At 50.7% G+C, this 20,889-nt stretch overlaps 1 long non-coding RNA gene across 1 annotated transcript; it reads right to left on the bottom strand.

The window, feature by feature from the left end:
• Positions 1-774: 774 nt before the first annotated feature.
• Positions 775-7,821, bottom strand: LOC138351545 (uncharacterized). The gene is made up of 2 exons (XR_011222501.1): positions 7,645-7,821; positions 775-1,302 (listed from the first exon to the last, which is right to left on the bottom strand). It is a non-coding gene; the product is annotated as an uncharacterized lncRNA (long non-coding RNA).
• Positions 7,822-20,889: the final 13,068 nt, after the last annotated feature.

The following is a 20,889-nucleotide window of genomic DNA, read 5'->3' as shown; positions in this document are numbered from 1 at the left end:
TAACTGAGAATGAAAGAGAAATGTGACGTATTTCAAATAAATTTATTTTTGTAGTTCCTAAACAAACTTAACTATGCATTCAGCAGAACAAATCTTTGAAGGTCGAGAGGACTAGTTAAGTAGTTAATAGCGAGGAAGTTATTAAACAAATATGCAAACTAAAGGCAAACTAGTCTACAGAGCCAGACAAAACATTATCCAGGGTGCTTAAGTAAGGTAAAGCAAAGCTTAGTGACCCATTGTCTTCCAAATTTAATTAATTATTAGACTCGAGCAGTGTACCAGCGTGATGGATGGTTGCTGATGGGGTGCCAATTGCTGCAAATTGATTTAAATGATAATTGCCAAAGCCATTCATTTTCCCCTTGAAAAGGTTTCACTAAGGGCCCTTCATGTTTAAGAAAATTTCTATCATTCTGTTCTTGTAAATTTCCAGAAGGTGATAGTAGGAAGGATTGTGACATTCTATAACTTGACGTCAAAAAGGACTTTGATCCTGCGCCTCACAAGACTAAAGAGCTGGAGACACACGGTAATGGCGGTTTGTCTTGAGTTGGATTACACCTTGGTTATTAATAAAGACAGCAGAGAGTTGGCGTGAATAGAGTTAAATCCCATGTGGAATTAACTTCCATGTACGAGTTAAACTAACAAAAGTACTAAAAGACAATCTGTATAGACTTTCCACGTAGGCAAAACATTAGCGGATGCAGCTTAATGCTGTAAAATGTTGGGATTTGATCTTAGTAATAATAATACTAGAGTTTCCATATATCACCAGGACAATATTAAACATCTGAAGAATTTATTGGAGAAATATCTAGGAGTCATAATCTCAGGTATCAAAAGCAAATAATGCATAAACATATGGAATAAAGCATATAGGATACTGAGATTAATTTTACTAAGTGTTAACCTCAACACATCAAATATTTCCTCCAGGAGAGGAAAAAAAGTATTGTGTTGAGTTTTATTGTTTAACTTAAAATCACGGGTGGAAAAGTTGGTTAATTATGTGAGGATAACTAGGTCCGGCCTCAGTTGGTCCCTGGGGCTGGTCACGGGTCACCACCTGGTCCCTGGGGCTCGTCACGGGTCACCACCTGATCCCTGGGGCTGGTCACGGGTCACCACCTGGTCTCTGGGGCTGGTCACGGGCCACCACCTGGTCCCTGGGGCTCGTCACGGGTCACCACCTGGTCCCTGGGGCTCGTCACGGGTCACCACCTGATCCCTGGGGCTGGTCACCACCTGGGGCTGGTCACGGGTTACCACCTGGTCCCTGGGGCTGGTCACTCCATACTGCAAATGTATACACCAAAATGTTACATATTTAAACAAGTTTATATTTACAGTTTACTGTATAACTACGAGAGTCAAAATTACAATAATAAGCAACAAGAACAAGAACTTGAGAAATCAAAAGTTTAAATAATTGACAATAAGCTTTGTCCAGTTAAATTAATTTTGTTTTAAAATTTGGGAATAACGACAACTGAATAATAAATATAAAGACAACTATAAAGAAATTAGTGTAATGGCTAAATATAAGTCTCATAAATGATTATTGCATAAATTAGTCCATAAATACAAGTCCGACAACCACCACCACAAATATATACAACATAAAACAGGCAAACAACACAAGTAAATATACACTTGAATACATTCCAGAACACAAACGTTGCACAAAGATATAAACCCATTACCACGAGGCAGACAACACCTTCGGTCATGACCCACCAGGAGCACTTCCTGCCACCCTGGCAGACACCTTCGGTCATGACCCACCAGGAGCACTTCCTGCCACACTGGCAGACACCACCTTCGGTCATGACCCACCAGGAGCACTTCCTGCCACCCTGGCAGACAACACCTTCGGTCATGACCCTCCAGGAGCACTTCCTGCCACCCTGGCAGACAACACCTTCGGTCATGACCCTCCAGGAGCACTTCCTGCCACCCTGGCAGACAACACCTTCGGTCATGACCCTCCAGGAGCACTTCCTGCCACCCTGGCAGACAACACCTTCGGTCATGACCCTCCAGGAGCACTTCCTGCCACCCTGGCAGACAACACCTTCGGTCATGACCCACCAGGAGCACTTCCTGCCACCCTGGCAGACAACACCTTCGGTCATGACCCACCAGGAGCACTTCCTGCCACCCTGGCAGACAACACCTTCGGTCATGACCCACCAGGAGCACTTCCTGCCACCCTGGCAGACAACACCTTCGGTCATGACCCTCCAGGAGCACTTCCTGCCACCCTGGCAGACAACACCTTCGGTCATGACCCACCAGGAGCACTTCCTGCCCCCCTGGCAGACAACACCTTCGGTCATGACCCACCAGGAGCACTTCCTGCCACCCTGGCAGACAACTCCTTCGGTCATGACCCACCAGGAGCACTTCCTGCTACCCTGGCAGACAACACCTTCGGTCATGACCCACCAGGAGCACTTCCTGCCACCCTGGCAGACAACACCTTCGGTCATGACCCACCAGGAGCACTTCCTGCCACCCTGGCAGACAACACCTTCGGTCATGTCCCACCTGGAGCACTTCCTGCCACAATGGCAGACAACACCTTCGGTCATGACCCACCAGGAGCACTTCCTGCCACCCTGGCAGACAACACCTTCGGTCATGACCCACCAGGAGCACTTCCTGCCACCCTGGTAGACAACACCTTCGGTCATGACCCTCCAGGAGCACTTCCTGCCACCCTGGCAGACAACACCTTCGGTCATGACCCTCCAGGAGCACTTCCTGCCACCCTGGCAGACAACACCTTCGGTCATGACCCTCCAGGAGCACTTCCTGCCACCCTGGCAGACAACACCTTCGGTCATGACCCACCAGGAGCACTTCCTGCCACCCTGGCAGACAACACCTTCGGTCATGACCCACCAGGAGCACTTCCTGCCACCCTGGCAGACAACACCTTCGGTCATGACCCACCAGGAGCACTTCCTGCCACCCTGGTAGACAACACCTTCGGTCATGACCCTCCAGGAGCACTTCCTGCCACCCTGGCAGACAACACCTTCGGTCATGACCCACCAGGAGCACTTCCTGCCACCTTGGCAGACAACACCTTCGGTCATGACCCACCAGGAGCACTTCCTGCCACCCTGGCAGACAACACCTTCGGTCATGACCCTCCAGGAGCACTTCCTGCCACCCTGGCAGACAACACCTTCAGTCATGACCCACCAGGAGCACTTCCTGCCACCCTGGCAGACAACACCTTCGGTCATGACCCTCCAGGAGCACTTCCTGCCACCCTGGCAGACAACACCTTCAGTCATGACCCACCAGGAGCACTTCCTGCCACCCTGGCAGACAACACCTTCGGTCATGACCCTCCAGGAGCACTTCCTGCCACCCTGGCAGACAACACTTTCGGTCATGACCCACCAGGAGCACTTCCTGCCACCCTGGCAGACAACACCTTCGGTCATGACCCACCAGGAGCACTTCCTGCCACCCTGGCAGACAACACCTTCGGTCATGACCCACCAGGAGCACTTCCTGCCACCCTGGCAGACAACACCTTCGGTCATGACCCACCAGGAGCACTTCCTGCCACCCTGGCAGACAACACCTTCAGTCATGACCCACCAGGAGCACTTCCTGCCACCCTGGCAGACAACACCTTCGGTCATGACCCTCCAGGAGCACTTCCTGCCACCCTGGCAGACAACACCTTCGGTCATGACCCACCAGGAGCACTTCCTGCCACCCTGGCAGACAACACCTTCGGTCATGACCCACCAGGAGCACTTCCTGCCACCCTGGTAGACAACACCTTCGGTCATGACCCTCCAGGAGCACTTCCTGCCACCCTGGCAGACAACACCTTCGGTCATGACCCACCAGGAGCACTTCCTGCCACCCTGGCAGACAACACCTTCGGTCATGACCCACCAGGAGCACTTCCTGCCACCCTGGCAGACAACACCTTCGGTCATGACCCACCAGGAGCACTTCCTGCCACCCTGGCAGACAACACCTTCGGTCATGACCCTCCAGGAGCACTTCCTGCCACCCTGGCAGACAACACCTTCGGTCATGACCCACCAGGAGCACTTCCTGCCACCCTGGCAGACAACACCTTCGGTCATGACCCACCAGGAGCACTTCCTGCCACCCTGGCAGACAACACCTTCGGTCATGACCCACCAGGAGCACTTCCTGCCACCCTGGCAGACAACACCTTCGGTCATGACCCACCAGGAGCACTTCCTGCCACCCTGGCAGACAACACCTTCGGTCATGACCCTCCAGGAGCACTTCCTGCCACCCTGGCAGACAACAAACACCTTCGGTCACAATGACACCAGTAGCAGGGATGACGGCTTAAACGGCTCATTTTTAGTTAAGAAATGATGAAAGTGACTATTTTTTAGTTGATTGACGATGGATAAAATTAGTTATTAACAGTGCTGGAAAGTTTCCTTTGACTAATTAGCTAAGAGAAAAAGGTTATTTTAGTTAGGAAATGTGTTGAACGAGGTTAATTCTGACTATTTTTCATTGATTTACGAATGATTTAGTTAAGAAACGTTAAGAAAAGAATGTCTTGGTACATTTGACTTTAAAGAACTCGTAGGAGAATACGGGGAACATGACAAGGAACCCAGAAAGCAGGTATGAAAAGCTGACGAAGACAGTGATTTTGTGGGTAATATGAACTTGCAGAGAACACGGAGAATATGGCAAAGAACATAGAGAACATAAGGGGAATTTTTAGAGAACATGAACGAGAGTGAGATGAACACAGTGAACTTGTGGGGAATATGACAAAGAACACAGAAAAAATTGTAAGAGAAACTGATGAAAGCAGTGAACATATTGGGAACATGACAAAGAACATATAGAACGTGTAAGAGAATGCGAAGAATACATTGAACAAGCAAGGAACATGAGAAAGAACACATGAACATGAATATTGAGTATAAAATTTGTACAGAGAACATGTGATGAACATGAAAGCATAACAAAGAACACAGAAAACATGGAGAATATGACAAAGAAAATATGGAAGGAAATGCGAAGAACACAGTGAAGAACACAGTGAAGAACACAGTGAAGAACACAGAAAATATACAAATACTTTAGGATTATTGAAGGTTTTGGATAAGTTGGGGAATGGGAGAGATGAAGGGGAGATAAGGGATGAGAAGGAAAGGGGGAAGGTAAAGGGTGTGGAGAGATAATAGAATTTTGAAGGTAAGGGGCGTGGGAGTTAAGGGATGCGAAGGTAATGGGGGAGGGTAAAGGGAGTGAGGAAATGTGGGCAAAAGGGAGTTGGGGAAGGTAAGGGATGAGAAGGTAAGGGAGGGAAAGGGTATGGTGTGATTTTTGACCTTGTGATTATTGCTTACTTGGGTAAACAAAGGGTAATGAGAGTAGGGTGCAATCTGACCATGTGAATATTAGCACGTTAGTTATTATTTACATAGCTGAATACAAAAAGTTTATTAAAGGACAGGATATGTTTACTTTGATAGACAGGAGAGCATCTTGATCTGAAATAATTTTGATGTACTAAAGCGGAGGACATGAGCTGGAGCTCGGTAATTTACATGTTGATTTATTTTACAGGGGTCTGATATGTAGTTGGGGTTTTAAATCTCAGGGGATTTGGACTGATAGTAGTGAATTTACAGGAGCGAACTAATGCAGGGGACAAAAGCTGAAACTCGGTAACTACATTGGCCTTATTTTACTCTGTCTTAATTAATTAACGAGATATCATTTATTGCATATTTACGCAAATTGGAACCTAATGCCCCCTGAAATAACTATATTTTAAATCTGAAAGAATTGGTTAGATACTAATGAGGATTTGCAAGGGAACTAAGGAGGAGGACGGGAGCTAGAACTTGCTTACTAACTCGGTTGGATTTACTACGTCTGAAATATGACTTTAAAATTTCAGGGAAATTGATAGGTTAATATTGAAACTACACTTATAAATGCGGTCTCTGACGTATTTTGGTCTCAAAGTGGACTCTGATATTATTTGAATTTCTTCCATAAAAACTCTTTAAGAACGTAGGTGTAAGTAAAACTCTAAATTATTCTGGTCTTAAAATGATCTCTGACCAATTTTCGATCTTTATGGCACTCTGACTAAGTTTGGTCTTTTATTGGACTCTAATGAATTTTGGGTCTTAAACTGGTCTCTGATTAATTTTCGGTCTTTACTGGACTCTGGTGATATTTGGGCATAAACTGAACTCTGAATAATTAAGATCTTTTTACTGGACTCTGACAATATATGGGTCTAAAATAATCTCTGTCTCATTTCAGTCTTACATGTTTTTTAAAATTATTTCGTCTAAGATAATGTCTGTCATATTTGAGTCTTAAATAATCTCTCAAATTTCGGTAAACTTCGGTCATCAAATGGTCTCTGTCAAATTTTTGGTCATAAAAAAACTCTGAAGAAAATGTGTCTCTTTCAGGTGAAATAGCCATATTTGGATATAAAAACTAAATGTCATGGCTAAGATGTCTGTTTTCCTTAACAAAACTTCTATGACAATATTCTCTGAAAATGGTCTTTTCTCAAATTTCTGATTTGAAAAATTTTCTTGAAAAAGAAAAAAAATTCTGAATACTCTGAATTTTTTTTAAGTTTCCCCATAAGAACTCTTTACAAACTTCTATGAAAATTTTTTCCTCATAAGAACTCTTAATAAACTTTTATGATCGCTTTAACCGAAATTGGTGTTTGAAAATGAGCGATTTTGAAAACAAACAAAAATTGTCCGTAGAGTTTACCTGGAACAACAAGTACCAGCTCACCACAACCACCACAAGTACCAGCTCACCACAACCACCACCAGTACCAGCTCACCACAACCACCACAAGTACCAGCTCACCACAACCACCACAAGTACCAGCTCACCACAACCACCACAAGTACCAGCTCACCATAACCACCACAAGTACCAGCTCACCACAACCACCACAAGTACCAGCTCACCACAACCACCACAAGTACCAGCTCACCACAACCACCACAAGTACCAGCTCACCACAACCACCACAAGTACCAGCTCACTACAACCACCACAAGTACCAGCTCACCACAACCACCACAAGTACCAGCTCACCTCAACCACCACAAGTACCAGCTCACCACAACCACCACAAGTACCAGCTCACCACAACCACCACAAGTACCAGCTCACCACAACCACCACAAGTACCAGCTCACTACAACCACCACAAGTACCAGCTCACCACAACCACCACAAGTACCAGCTCACCACAACCACCACAAGTACCAGCTCACCACAACCACCACAAGTACCAGCTCACCACAACCACCACAAGTACCAGCTCACCACAACCACCACAAGTACCAGCTCACCACAACCACCACAAGTACCAGCTCACCACAACCACCACAAGTACCAGCTCACCACAACCACCACAAGTACCAGCTCACCACAACCACCACAAGTACCAGCTCACCACAACCACCACAAGTACCAGCTCACCACTACCACCACAAGTACCAGCTCACCACAACCACCACAAGTACCAGCTCACCACAACCACCACAAGTACCAGCTCACCACAACCACCACAAGTACCAGCTCACCAGCACATTAACTTACCAACAATCACTGGTGAGAAGTTGGGAAGTTCTGGGGTCGTGTCATCAGCTGTAGCTGCTGGAGATACACCCAGCTGCTGCCGTCACCTGGCGTCCAGTACCATGTCCTCATGTCACTATGGGGTGTCGTGGGACTAACATTACTGCACGCCCTGTACCACCACCCTCCTCGGTAGACCTGAGCACAGTACCCTGTAGAGGGAGACACCACACATATGGATTACACAGTTTAATGACACGTCCACATGTTTACACACCTGCACACACTTTCACACACACATGCACGCACACACATCACGGACCGGACAACGCTCGGGAATCGTAGTCATAAGGACCCCGAGTTCGATTCCCGGTCGAGGCACAAACAAATGTAAAAAATTTCTTTCACCAGATGCGTCTGTTCACCAAGAATCAAATAGTTGTACAGGTTGTATGGGTAGCATCCTGGGGATGTGTGAGTGTGTTAGAGAGACATATATGTAGCACATGTGGTAGAGGAAAATAGGTCGGAAATAAGTACATTAGACAACCGACGGCTAGAAAGGCGGGACCCAAGAACTAACACCTCACACCTGCAGGCACATATAGTAAACACACACATGGACGCATGCACACAGACACTCAAACAATAGCATACACGAACACATAAAAACGCACACACACGCACGCACACAGGCACTCAAACAATAACATACACGTGCACATAAACACACACACACACACACACACACACACACACACACACACACACACACACACACACACACACACACACACACACACACACACACACACACACACACACACACACACACACGTGCACGCACACAGGCACTCAAACAATAACATACACGTACACATAAACACACACATGTTTACATGGGGCATGAGTTTATGAGGTATGAGTAACGAGGACAGGCTGCGTGGAATGTACCTCACGTCGCTGGAAGACAGTAGAACTCGGGGAGACATGATCACTACCTACAAAATTCTCAGAGGAATTGTCAAGGCAGATAAAGATAAAGTGTACAACACGGGTGGTACGAGAACAAGGGGACACAGTTGTGTCCCTACAACCAAACCCCACAACCCCACCCCATAACCACACCCTCACAACCATACCCCACAACCACACCCCACAACCTCACCCTACAACCACACCCCACAACCACACCCCCACAACCACACCCTACAACCACATCCTACAACCACACCCCACAACCACACACAACAACCACACCGCACAACCACATCCTACAACTACACCCCACAACCACCCTATACAACCACACCACAAAACTTAACCCACAACCACACACAACAACAACACCCTTTAACCACACCCCACAACCACACTCCACCTCCAGACCCCTCAACCACACCCCACAACCACACCCTACAACCACACCCCCACAACCAAACCCCAAACCCACACCCCTCAACCACACCCCACAACCACACCCCACAACCACACCCTCACAAAAACACCCAACAACCACACCCCACAACCATCCAACACAACCACACCCTACAACCACACCCCAGAACCATACCCCACAACCACACCCCACAACCACACCCCACAACCACACCCAACAACCACACCCCACAACCACACCCAACAACCACACCCCACAACCACTTTCCACAACCACACCCGACAACCACACCCCACAACCACACCCTCACAAAAACACCCCACAACCACACCCCACAACCACACCCCACAACCACACCCAACAACCACACCCCACAACCACACCCAACAACCACACCCCACAACCACTTTCCACAACCACACCCGACAACCACACCCCACAACCACACCCTCACAAAAACACCCCACATCCACACCCCGCAACCATCCAACACAATAACACCCTACAACCACACCCCACAACCATACCCTACAACCACACCGCACAACCACACCCCACAACCACACCCCACAACCACAGCCTACAACTAAACCACACAACCACACCTAACAACCACACCTAACAACCACACCGCACAACCACATCCTACAACCACACCCCACAACCACACTCCACAACCACACCCCACAACCACACCCTACAACCACATCCCAAAACCACATACCACAGCCACACCCCACAACTATACCACACAACCACACCCCACAACCATACCACAACACTTTCATCCACAAACACATCCAACAACCACACCTCACACCCAACACTCACAACTATACCCCACAAAAACACCCCACAATCACACACCATAACCACACCCTACAACCACATCCCAGACCACACCCCACAACCACACCCCACAACCACACCCCACAACGACACCCTACAACCTCACCTCACCACCACGCCCCACAACCACACCCCACAACCACACCCCACAACCACACCCCCACAACCACACCCTACAACCACAGCCTACAACCAAACCCCACAACCACACCCTACAACCACACCCAAACACAAAACCGCACAACTACATCCTACAACCACACCCCACAACCACACCCCACAAGCACACTATACAACCACACCACAAAACCTTGACCCACAACCACACACAACAACAATAACACTCTTTAACCACACCCCAAAACCACACCCCACAACCACACCCCACAACCACACCCCACAACCACACCCGACAACCACACCCCACAACCACACCCTACTACCACACCCGACAACCACACCCCACAACCACACCCCACAACCACACCCTTCAACCACATCCCAAAACCACATACCACAACCACACCCCACAACTATACCACACAACTACACCCTACAACCACACCCCACAACCATACCACAACACTTTCACCCACAACCACATCCCACAACCACACCTCACACCCAACACTCACAACCATAACCCAAAACAACACCCCACAACCACACACAATAACCACACCCTACAACCACATCCCAACCCACACCCCACAACCACACCCCAATACCATACCCCACAAACACACCCTACAATCACACCCCACATCCACACCACACAACAACACCCTACAAACACACCCCACAACCACACCCCACAACCATACCCCATAACGACACCCTACAACCTCGCCCCACAACCACGCCCCACAACCACACCCCACAACCACACCCCACAACCACACCCCACAACCACACCCCACAACCAAACCCCACAACCACACCACAACACCTTAGCCCACAACCACACCCAACAACAACAACCCTCCACAACCACACCCCACAACCACACACCACAACCACATTCCAAAACCACACCCCTCATCCACACCTCACAACCACACCTCACCACCACACTCTACAACCACACTCAACAACCACGCCACCATAACCCACAACCACACCCCACAACCACACCCCACAATTACACCCCACAACTACTACCACAACCACACCCCACAACCACACCCTACAACCACACCCTACAACCACATCCCAAAACCTCACTCCACAACCACACCCCACAACCACACCCCACAACCACACCTTACCCACCACACCCCACATCCACACCCGACAACCACACCCCACAACCACACCTTGCAACCACTCCCCACAACTACACCCTAAAACCACATCCCCACAACCACATCCCACAACCACATCCCACAACCACACCCTACAACCACACCCTACAACCACACTCCACACCCACACCCTACAACCACACCCTACAACCTCACCCTACAACCACACTCCACAACCACACCCCACAACCACACCCTACAACCACACCCCACCACCACACACCACAACCACACCCCACAACCACACCCCACAACCACACCCCACAACCACACCCCGCAACCACACCCTACAACCACACCCTACAACCACAACCCACAACCACACCCTACAACCACACCCTACAACCACACCCCCACCACCACACCCCACATCCACACCCCACCACTACACACCACAACCACACCCCACAACCACACCCTACAACCACAACCCAAAACCACACCCTACAACCACACCCTACAACCACACCCCACAACCACAACCCACAACCACACCTAACAACTACTCCCCACAACCACACCCAACAACCACATCCAAAAACCACATCCCGGAACCCCACCCCACAAACACACCCCACAACCACACCCCACAACCACACCCCACAAACACACCCCACAACCACACCCCACAAACACACCCCACAACCTCACCCCACAAACACACCCCACAACCACACCCCACAACCACACCCCACAATCACACCCCGCAACCAGACCCCACTACTACTCCCACAACCACACCCCACAACAACACCTCACAACCACACCCCACAACCTCACTCTACAACCACACCCCACAACCACACCAATAACCACACCTGACAACCACACCCCACAACCACACACACAACCACACCCCACAACCACACACACAACCACACTATACAACCACACCACAACACCTTAACCCACAACCACACCCCACAACCACACCTAACAACCATACCCCAAAACCCCACCCCACACCCACACACCCTAGAATTACACCCCAAAACTACTACCACAACCACACCCCACAACCACACCCCACAACCATACCCCACATCCACACCCGACAACTACACCCCACAACCACACCCCACAACCACACCCTCCAACCATACCCCACAACCACACCCCACAACCCAACCCCACAACCAAACTATACATCTACACTATACAACCACACCACAACACCTTAACCCACAACCAAACCCTACAACCACACCTCACAGCCACACCCCACAACCACACCCCACAACCCCACCCCACAACCGCACTATACAACCACACCACAACACCTTAACCCACAACCACGCCCCACGACCACACCCCTCAACTACTCCAAACTACCACACCCCACAACCACACCCTACAACCACAACCCAAAACCACATTCCACAACCACACCCCACAACCACACCCCGCAACCACACCCTACAACCAAACCCCACAACCAAACCACAACACCTTAATCCACAACCAAACCCTACAACCACACCTCACAACCACACCCCACAACCACACCCCACAACCACACCTCACAACCACACCCCACAACCACACCCCACAACCACACCCCACAACCACACCTCACAACCACACCCCACAAACACACCACACAACCACACATTACAACACCCCACAACCACACCTCACTACCACACCTAACAACCACACCCCCCAAACCACACGCCACGATAGGGCGCAGGACTCGTAATTCTGTGGCGCGGGTTTGATTCCCGCACCAGGCAGAAACAAATGGGCAAAGTTTCTTTCACCCTGAATGCCCCTGTTACCTAGCAGTAAATAGGTACCTGGGAGTTAGTTAGTCACGGGCTGCTTCCTGGTGTGTGTACTCACCTAGTTGTACTCACCTAGTTGTGTTTGCGGGGGTTGAGCTCTGGCTCTTTGGTCCCGCCTCTCAACCGTCAATCAACAGGTGTACAGATTCCTGAGCCTATCGGGCTCTGTCATATCTACACTTGAAACTGTGTATGGAGTCAGCCTCCACCACATCACTTCCTAATGCATTCCATTTGTCAACCACTCTGACACTAAAAAAGTTCTTTCTAATATCTCTGTGGCTCATTTGGGCACTCAGTTTCCACCTGTGTCCCCTAGTACGTGTGCCCCTTGTGTTAAATAGACTGTCTTTATCTACCCTATCAATCCCCTTCAGAATCTTGAATGTGGTGATCATGTCCCCCCTAACTCTTCTGTCTTCCAGCGAAGTGAGGTTTAATTCCCGTAGTCTCTCCTCGTAGCTCATACCTCTCAGCTCGGGTACTAGTCTGGTGGCAAACCTTTGAACCTTTTCCAGTTTAGTCTTATCCTTGACTAGATATGGACTCCATGCTGGGGCTGCATACTCCAGGATTGGCCTGACATATGTGGTATACAAAGTTCTGAATGATTCTTTACACAAGTTTCTGAATGCCGTTCGTATGTTGGCCAGCCTGGCATATGCCACAACCAATAGCGATGTGTGTGTGTGTGTGTGTGTGTGTGTGTGTGTGTGTGTGTGTGTGTGTGTGTGTGTGTGTGTGTGTGTGTGTGTATGTGTGTGTGTGTGTGTGTGTGTGTGTGTGTGTGTGTGTGTGTGTGTGTGTGTGTGTGTGTGTGTGTGTGTGTGTGTGTGTGTGTGCGTGTGTGTGTGTGTGTGTGTAGGAAAATAAAAGTTGTCAGTAATACAGTTGATTGACAGTTGAGAGGTGGGCCTAAAGAGCATAGCTCAACCCCTGCAAACACAACTAGGTGAATACTCAGGCACACAAACATTAACATACAAGTATACACACACACACACACAGGTACACAAACAATAACATACACACACACTCAGGTACACAAACCATAACATACACGTATTCACAAACACATTCACACACTCAGGCACAATAACATACAAGTATACACAAACACACTCAGGTACACAAACAATAACATAAACAAACACACACACACACACACACAAACAATAACATAAACACACACACACTCAGGCACACAAACAATAACACACAAACACACACACACTCAGGCACACAAACAATAACACACAAACACACACACACTCAGGCACACAAACAATAACATACACTCACACTCAGGTACACAAACAATAACATACACGTATACACAAACATATACACACAAACAATAACATACACAAACACACACTCAGGCAAAAAAACAAACAATAACATAAACACACACACACTCAGGAACACAAACAATAACATACACGTATACACAAACACATACACACACTCAGGCACACAAACAATAACATACACAAACACACACACAGGCACACAAGCAATAACATAAACACACACACACTCAGGCAAACAAACAATAACATACACAAACACACACTCAGGCACACAAGCAATAACATAAACACACACACACTCAGGCAAACAAACAATAACATATACATACAAACACACACACAAGCCAGGATGAACAAACAATGGTCTTCCTGGTTCAGGTGTTTGTTAAGGTCATTATCCCCGTCGTGCACTAATATAATCATCAAGTGATAACATTAACTTTATTATATTATACAAATGGTCCCTTAAAGGAGAAAGTTAACAATAGTTCCTACAGGAATATATTGTTAATGGCGGACAATACGGACAATATCCTCGCCCCAAGACGTCATCTGTGAAGACCAAACTTACCTGAGTAGCAATCATTGTCTCTGTCCAGGGTGGAGAACTTCATCCCACTGAGGTTCTCGTGCCGAACAAGGACGTCCCCCATGAAACTCTCTTCCTGGTACCCGTCCACCAGCAGCTGGTACCTGGTCCATGGTAGGAGATGGTAGGAGTAGTGTGGGTGGTGGTGTGGGTGGTGGTGGTGGAGGGTGGTGTGGGTGGTGATGGTGGGGTGGTGGTGTGGGTGGTGGTGGTGGAGGGTGGTGTGGGTGGTGATGGTGGAGGGCTTGGGTGGGTGGTGGTGGTGGAGGGTGGTGTGGGTGGTGGTGGTGGAGGGTGGTGTGGGTGGTGGTGGTGGAGGGTGGTGCGGGTGTTGATGGTGGAGTGGTGGTGGAGGGTGGTGTGGGTGGTGATGGTGGGGTGGTGGTGTGGGTGGTGGTGGTGGAGGGGTGGTGTGGGTGGTGTGGGTGGTGGTGGTGGAGGGCTTGTGTGGGTGGTGGTGGTGGAGGGTGGTGTGGGTGGTGGTGATGGAGGGTGGTGTGGGTGGTGTGGGTGGTGGTGGTGGAGGGGTGGTGTGGGTGGTGGTAGTGGAGGGGTGGTGTGGGTGGTGGTGGTGGAGGGGTGGTGTGGGTGGTGGTGGTGGAGGGCTTGTGTGGGTGGTGGTGGTGGAGGGTGGTGTGGGTGGTGGTGGTGGAGGGTGGTGGTGGAGGGTGGTGTGGGTGGTGGTGGTAGGGTGGTGTGGATGGTGGTGGTGGAGGGTGGTGGTGTAGGGTGGTGTGGGTGGTAGTGGTGGGGAGGTGTGGGTGGTGGTGGTGGAGGGGTGGTGTGGGTGATGGTGGAGGGGTGGTGTGGGTGGTGATGATGGAGGGTGGTGTGGGTGATGGTGGTGGAGGGTGGTGTGGGTGATGGTGGTGGGGTGGTGTGGGTGGTGATGGTGGAGGGGTGGTGTGGGTGGTGATGGTGGAGGGTGGTGTGGGTGGTGATGGTGTAGGGTAGTGTGGGTGATGGTGGTGGAGGGTGGTGTGGGTGATGGTGGTGGGGTGGTGTGGGTTGTGATGGTGAAGGGGTGGTGTGGGTGATGGTGGTGGAGGGTGGTGTGGGTGGTGGTGGTGGAGGGTGGTGATGGTGGAGGGTGGTGTGGGTGGTGGTGGTGGAGGGTGGTGATGGTGGAGGGTGGTGTGGGTGGTGGTGGTGGAGGGTGGTGATGGTGGAGGGTGGTGTGGGTGATGGTGGTGGAGGGTGGTGATGGTGGAGGGTGGTGTGGGTGGTGGTGGTGGAGGGTGGTGATGGTGGAGGGTGGTGTGGGTGGTGATGGTGGAGGGTGGTGTGGGTGATGGTGGTGGAGGGTGGTGCGGGTGATGGTGGTGGGGTGGTGTGGGTGGTGATGGTGGAGGGGTGGTGTGGGTGGTGATGGTGGAGGGGGGTGTGGGTGGTGATGGTGGAGGGTTGTGTGGGTGATGGTGGTGGAGGCTGGTGTGGGTGATGGTGGTGGAGGCTGGTGATGGTGGAGGATGGTGTGGGTGGTGGTGGTGGAGGGTGGTGATGGTGGAGGGTGGTGTGGGTGGTGGTGGTGGAGGGTGGTGATGGTGGAGGGTGGTGTGGGTGGTGGTGGTGGAGGGTGGTGATGGTGGAGGGTGGTGTGGGTGGTGATAGTGGAGGGTGGTGTCGGTGGTGGTGGTGGAGGGTGGTGTGGGGGATGGTGGAAGGGTGGTGTGGGTGGTGATGGTGGAGGATGGTGTGGGTGATGGTGGTGGAGGGTGGTGTGGGTGATGGTGGAGGGTGGTGTGGGTGGTGATGGTGGAGGGTGGTGTGGGTGGTGTGGGGGGTGAAGGTGGAGGATGCTGTGGGTGATGGTGGTGGAGGGTGGTGTGGGTGATGGTGGTGGAGTGGTGTGGGTGGTGATGGTGGAGGGTGGTGTGGGTGATGGTGGAGGGGTGGTGTGGGTGGTGATGGTGGAGGGCGGTGTGGGTGGTGATGGTGGAGGGTGGTGTGGGTGGTGATGGTGGGGGGGTGGTGATGGTGGAGGGGTGGTGTGGGTGGTGATGGTGGAGGGTAGTGTGGGTGATGGTGGTGGAAGGTGGTGTGGGTGATGGTGGTGGAGGGTGGTGATGGTGGAGGGTGGTGTGGGTGGTGGTGGTGGAGTGTGGTGATGGTGGAGGGTGGTGTGGATGGTGGTGTGGGTGATGGTGGAGGGTGGAGTGGGTGGTGGTGGTGGAGGATGGTGATTATGGAGGGTGGTGTGGGTGGTGGTGGTGGAGGGTGGTGATGGTGGAGGGTGGTGTGGGTGGTGGTGGTGGAGGGTGGTGTGGGTGATGGTGGAGGGGTGGTGTGGGTGGTGATAGTGGAGGATGGTGTGGGTGATGGTGGTGGAGGGTGGTGTGGGTGATGGTGGTGGAGGGTGGTGTGGGTGATGGTGGAGGGGTGGTGTGGGTGGTGTTGGTGGAGGGTGGTGTGGGTGATGGTGGTGGAGACTGGTGGTGGAGGGTGGTGGTGGAGCGTGGTGTGGGTGGTAGTGGTGGGGTGGTGTGGGTGGTGGTGGAAGGGTTGTGAGGGTGGTGATGGTGGAGGGGTGGTGTGGGTGGTGATGGTGGAGGTATGGTGTGGGTGGTGATGGTGGAGGGTGGTGTGGGTGGTGATGGTGGAGGGGTGGTGTGGGTGGTGGAGGGTGGTGTGGGTGGTGATGGTGGAGGAGGGGTGTGGGTGGTGATGGTGGAGGGGTACTGTTGGTGGTGATGGTGGAGGGGTGGTGTTGATGGTGATGGTGGAGAGAAGGAGAGGGTGGTGGTAGTGGAGGGTGGTGTTGGTGGTGATGGGGGAGGGGTGGTGTTGATGGTGATGGTGGAGAGAAGGTGAGGGTGGTGGTAGTGGAGGGGTGGTGTTGATGGTGATGGTGGAGAGAAGGAGAGGGTGGTGGTAGTGGAGGGTGGTGTGGGTGGTGATGGTGGAGGGTGGTGTGGGTGGTGTTGGTGGTGATGGTGGTGGGGTGGTGCTGATGGTGATGGTGGAGAGAAGGAGAGGGGTGGTGGTAGTGGAGGGTGGTGTGTGTGGTGATGGTGGAGGGTGGTGTGGGAGGTGTTGGTGATGATGGTGGAGGGGTGGTGTGGGTGGTGATGGTGGAGAGAAGGAGAGGGTGGTGGTAGTGGAGGGTGGTGTGGGTGGTGATGGTGGAGGGTGGTGTGGGTGATGGTGATGGTGGAGGGGTGGTGTTGGTGGTGATGGTGGAGGGGTGGTGTTGATGGTGATAGTGGAGAGAAGGTGAGGGTGGTGGTAGTGGAGGGGTGGTGTTGATGGTGATGGTGGAGAGAAGGAGAGGGTGGTGGTAGTGGAGGGTGGTGTGGGTGGTGATGGTGGAGGGTGGTGTGGGTGATGGTGGAGGGGTGGTGTGGGTGGTGATGGTGGAGTTCGGTGTGGGTGGTGATGGTGGAGGGTGGTGTGGGTGGTGATGGTGGAGGGTGGTGTGGGTGGTGATGATGGAGGGTAGTGTGGGTGATGGTGGTGGAGGGTGGTGTGGGAGATGGTGGTGGAGGGTGGTGATGGTGGAGGGTGGTGTGGGTGGTGGTGGTGGAGGGTGGTGATGGTGGAGGGTGGTGTGGGTGGTGGAGGTGGAGGGTGGTGTGGGTGATGGTGGAGGGGTGGTGTGGGTGGTGTTGGTGGAGGGTGGTGTGGGTGATGGTGTTGGAGGCTGGTGGTGGAGGGTGGTGGTGGAGCGTGGTGTGGGTGGTGGTGGTGGGGTGGTGTGGGTGGTGGTGGAAGGGTTGTGAGGGTGGTGATAGTGAAGGGGTGGTGTGGGTGGTGATGGTGGAGGGGTGGTGTGTTTGGTGATGGTGGAGGGTGGTGTGGGTGGTGATGGTGGAGGGGTGGTGAGGGTGGTGGAGGGTGGTGTGGGTGGTGATGGTGGAGGGGTGGTGTTGGTGGTGATGGTGGAGGGGTGGTGTTGATGGTGATGGTGGAGAGAAGGTGATGGTGGTGGTAGTGGAGGGTGGTGGGGGTGGTGATGGTGGAGGGGTGGTGTTGATGGTGATGGTGGAGGGAGGTGTGGGTGGTGATGATGTAGAGGTGTTGTGGGTGGTGATGGTGGAGGGGTGGTGTGAGTGGTGATGGTGGAGGGGTGGTGTTGGTGGTGATGATGGAGAGGTGGTGTGGTGGTAGTAGTGGAGAGGTGGTGTGGGTGGTGGTGGTGGAGGTGTTTGAGGGTGGTGTGGGTGGTGGTGGTAGAAGGGTGGTGTGGGTGGTGGTGTTTGAGGGTGGTGTGGGTGGTGGTGGTGGAGGGGTGGTGTGGGTGGTGGTGGTGGAGGGGTGGTGTGGGTGGTGGTGGTGGAGTGTGGTGTGGGTGGTGATGGTGGAGGGGTGGTGTGGGTGGTGGTGGTGGAGGGTGGTGTGGGTGGTGATGGTGGAGGGTGGTGTGGGTGGTGCTGGTGGAGGGTGGTGTGGGTGGTGATTGTGGAGGGGCGGTGTGGGTGGTGGTGGTGGAGGGTGGTGTGGGTGGTGATGGTTGTGGGACATTTGGGGCATGAATCTAATTATTTAAATATTAATATAGTAAAATAAATTACGAAGGGCCACCCGCTTTTATAGTAAAGAGGGAAACTGAGAATTTCTGATCATTAGATAATTCCTAGATGAACCAGTTACTATGGATAAAATACTAGAGAATATCATCATAGAAATAGTTAATGGGCTGTATAATTAAATGAATCAAACCCTCAAACACCTACATTGGGGGGTTATTACTGGAACTCAGTACGTCCAGGAACTAGTGTGGTTCGTTCACTAATCCAAGATATAATAATCTAATCCTATGAATTATTGAGAAACCAATGTCATTACCATTAATGGGAACATAGATTATGAGTATAATAATGATAATCACAATAAACACATGTTAATCCAAAAGAGTTCTGCATGTAAATAATTCCAAATAATTAATAATGGAAAACAAAGGAATCTTAGCTTAATGACGATTCCCTTGTGTAAGTCACGATGCTTCCTCCGAATCTCCTGGGCTCGGCTAGATGACGAGTGGGATGGATTAACATGGGAGAAGGCAGCAGGGAGAATTCTTCTCACGTGCTGCAAAACAAATATTTACAGTAGCAACTAATTAAACTACTGAATCTCTATGTTCAAGAAATTAATATTAATAAGAGATAATGGGTAATAACCTGTGGTTTGGTGTTGGTATACATCGTCACGACTAATCACCCAGCTACTATTCTACACCTTACAGGATGCATCAAATAAGGATAAGATACTTAGCTAATATGGGCACTGTATAAGTTTTAAGATTGCCGAAATTCGTGCCCCAGGCTCTGGCTTCACCTATCCTCGATAATGGCGCGCTTCACTGGCCGGTCACGTGTAGTCAAGAACCAGAATAAAAAGGTTCCTTATATCACGCTGACACCGGTTGAAGATATTGTCTGCAAGGTTGTTCACGCCTCACAGTGGCGACTTTCATCTGAGGATGGATAACGTTTACCCTGATGACTGGATAATGGCGTCTCCTCGTGAGCACGACGCGAACAGGTCCGCCCGAGAGCTTATGCACACGTGTACTGGCGTGCCCTCCTCCCCCACGCCGCGTCTCGCGTTCATTAGACAAATTATTGTCATGAATATTAGTATTTCTCGCATTTGTGCTTGAAATGTTGGAGACAGGACGGGTTTATTATTTAGAAGAGGGAAATATTATTATTTGCCAGTTTCGTGGTAGTAAACATATATGGGAGAGGAATTAATGTCTCTCCATGGCATTCACTTGTGACGTTAATTTTTATTACTAGATAACTGCTATGACTCTAACGCTCTATTCAGCTTTTAGTTGGAGATCAATTTATCTGTAATTAATTATCACACAGAACGCCTTGGTTATAGAGAATCGAATTCAATTCTCAGATACATTGGATATAATGTGTTTATTGTAACGAAATCTGACGCAATACTGGCGTCGGGTGACGTGAGAATTCTAGCCTACTGCACAGATGAAATTATTAGTACATGAGAATTCTACGTGGTGTTAATTTTACTTACTACAATAATTAGTAGAGTTAGTAATAATTAATGAGAATAC

The sequence above is a fragment of the Procambarus clarkii genome, chromosome 50, assembly GCF_040958095.1.
Source record: "Procambarus clarkii isolate CNS0578487 chromosome 50, FALCON_Pclarkii_2.0, whole genome shotgun sequence".
Classification (NCBI taxonomy): domain Eukaryota; kingdom Metazoa; phylum Arthropoda; class Malacostraca; order Decapoda; family Cambaridae; genus Procambarus; species Procambarus clarkii.
The sequence above is the reverse complement of the archived record's forward strand: the minus strand, read 5'-3'. Positions and strand labels throughout refer to the sequence as shown.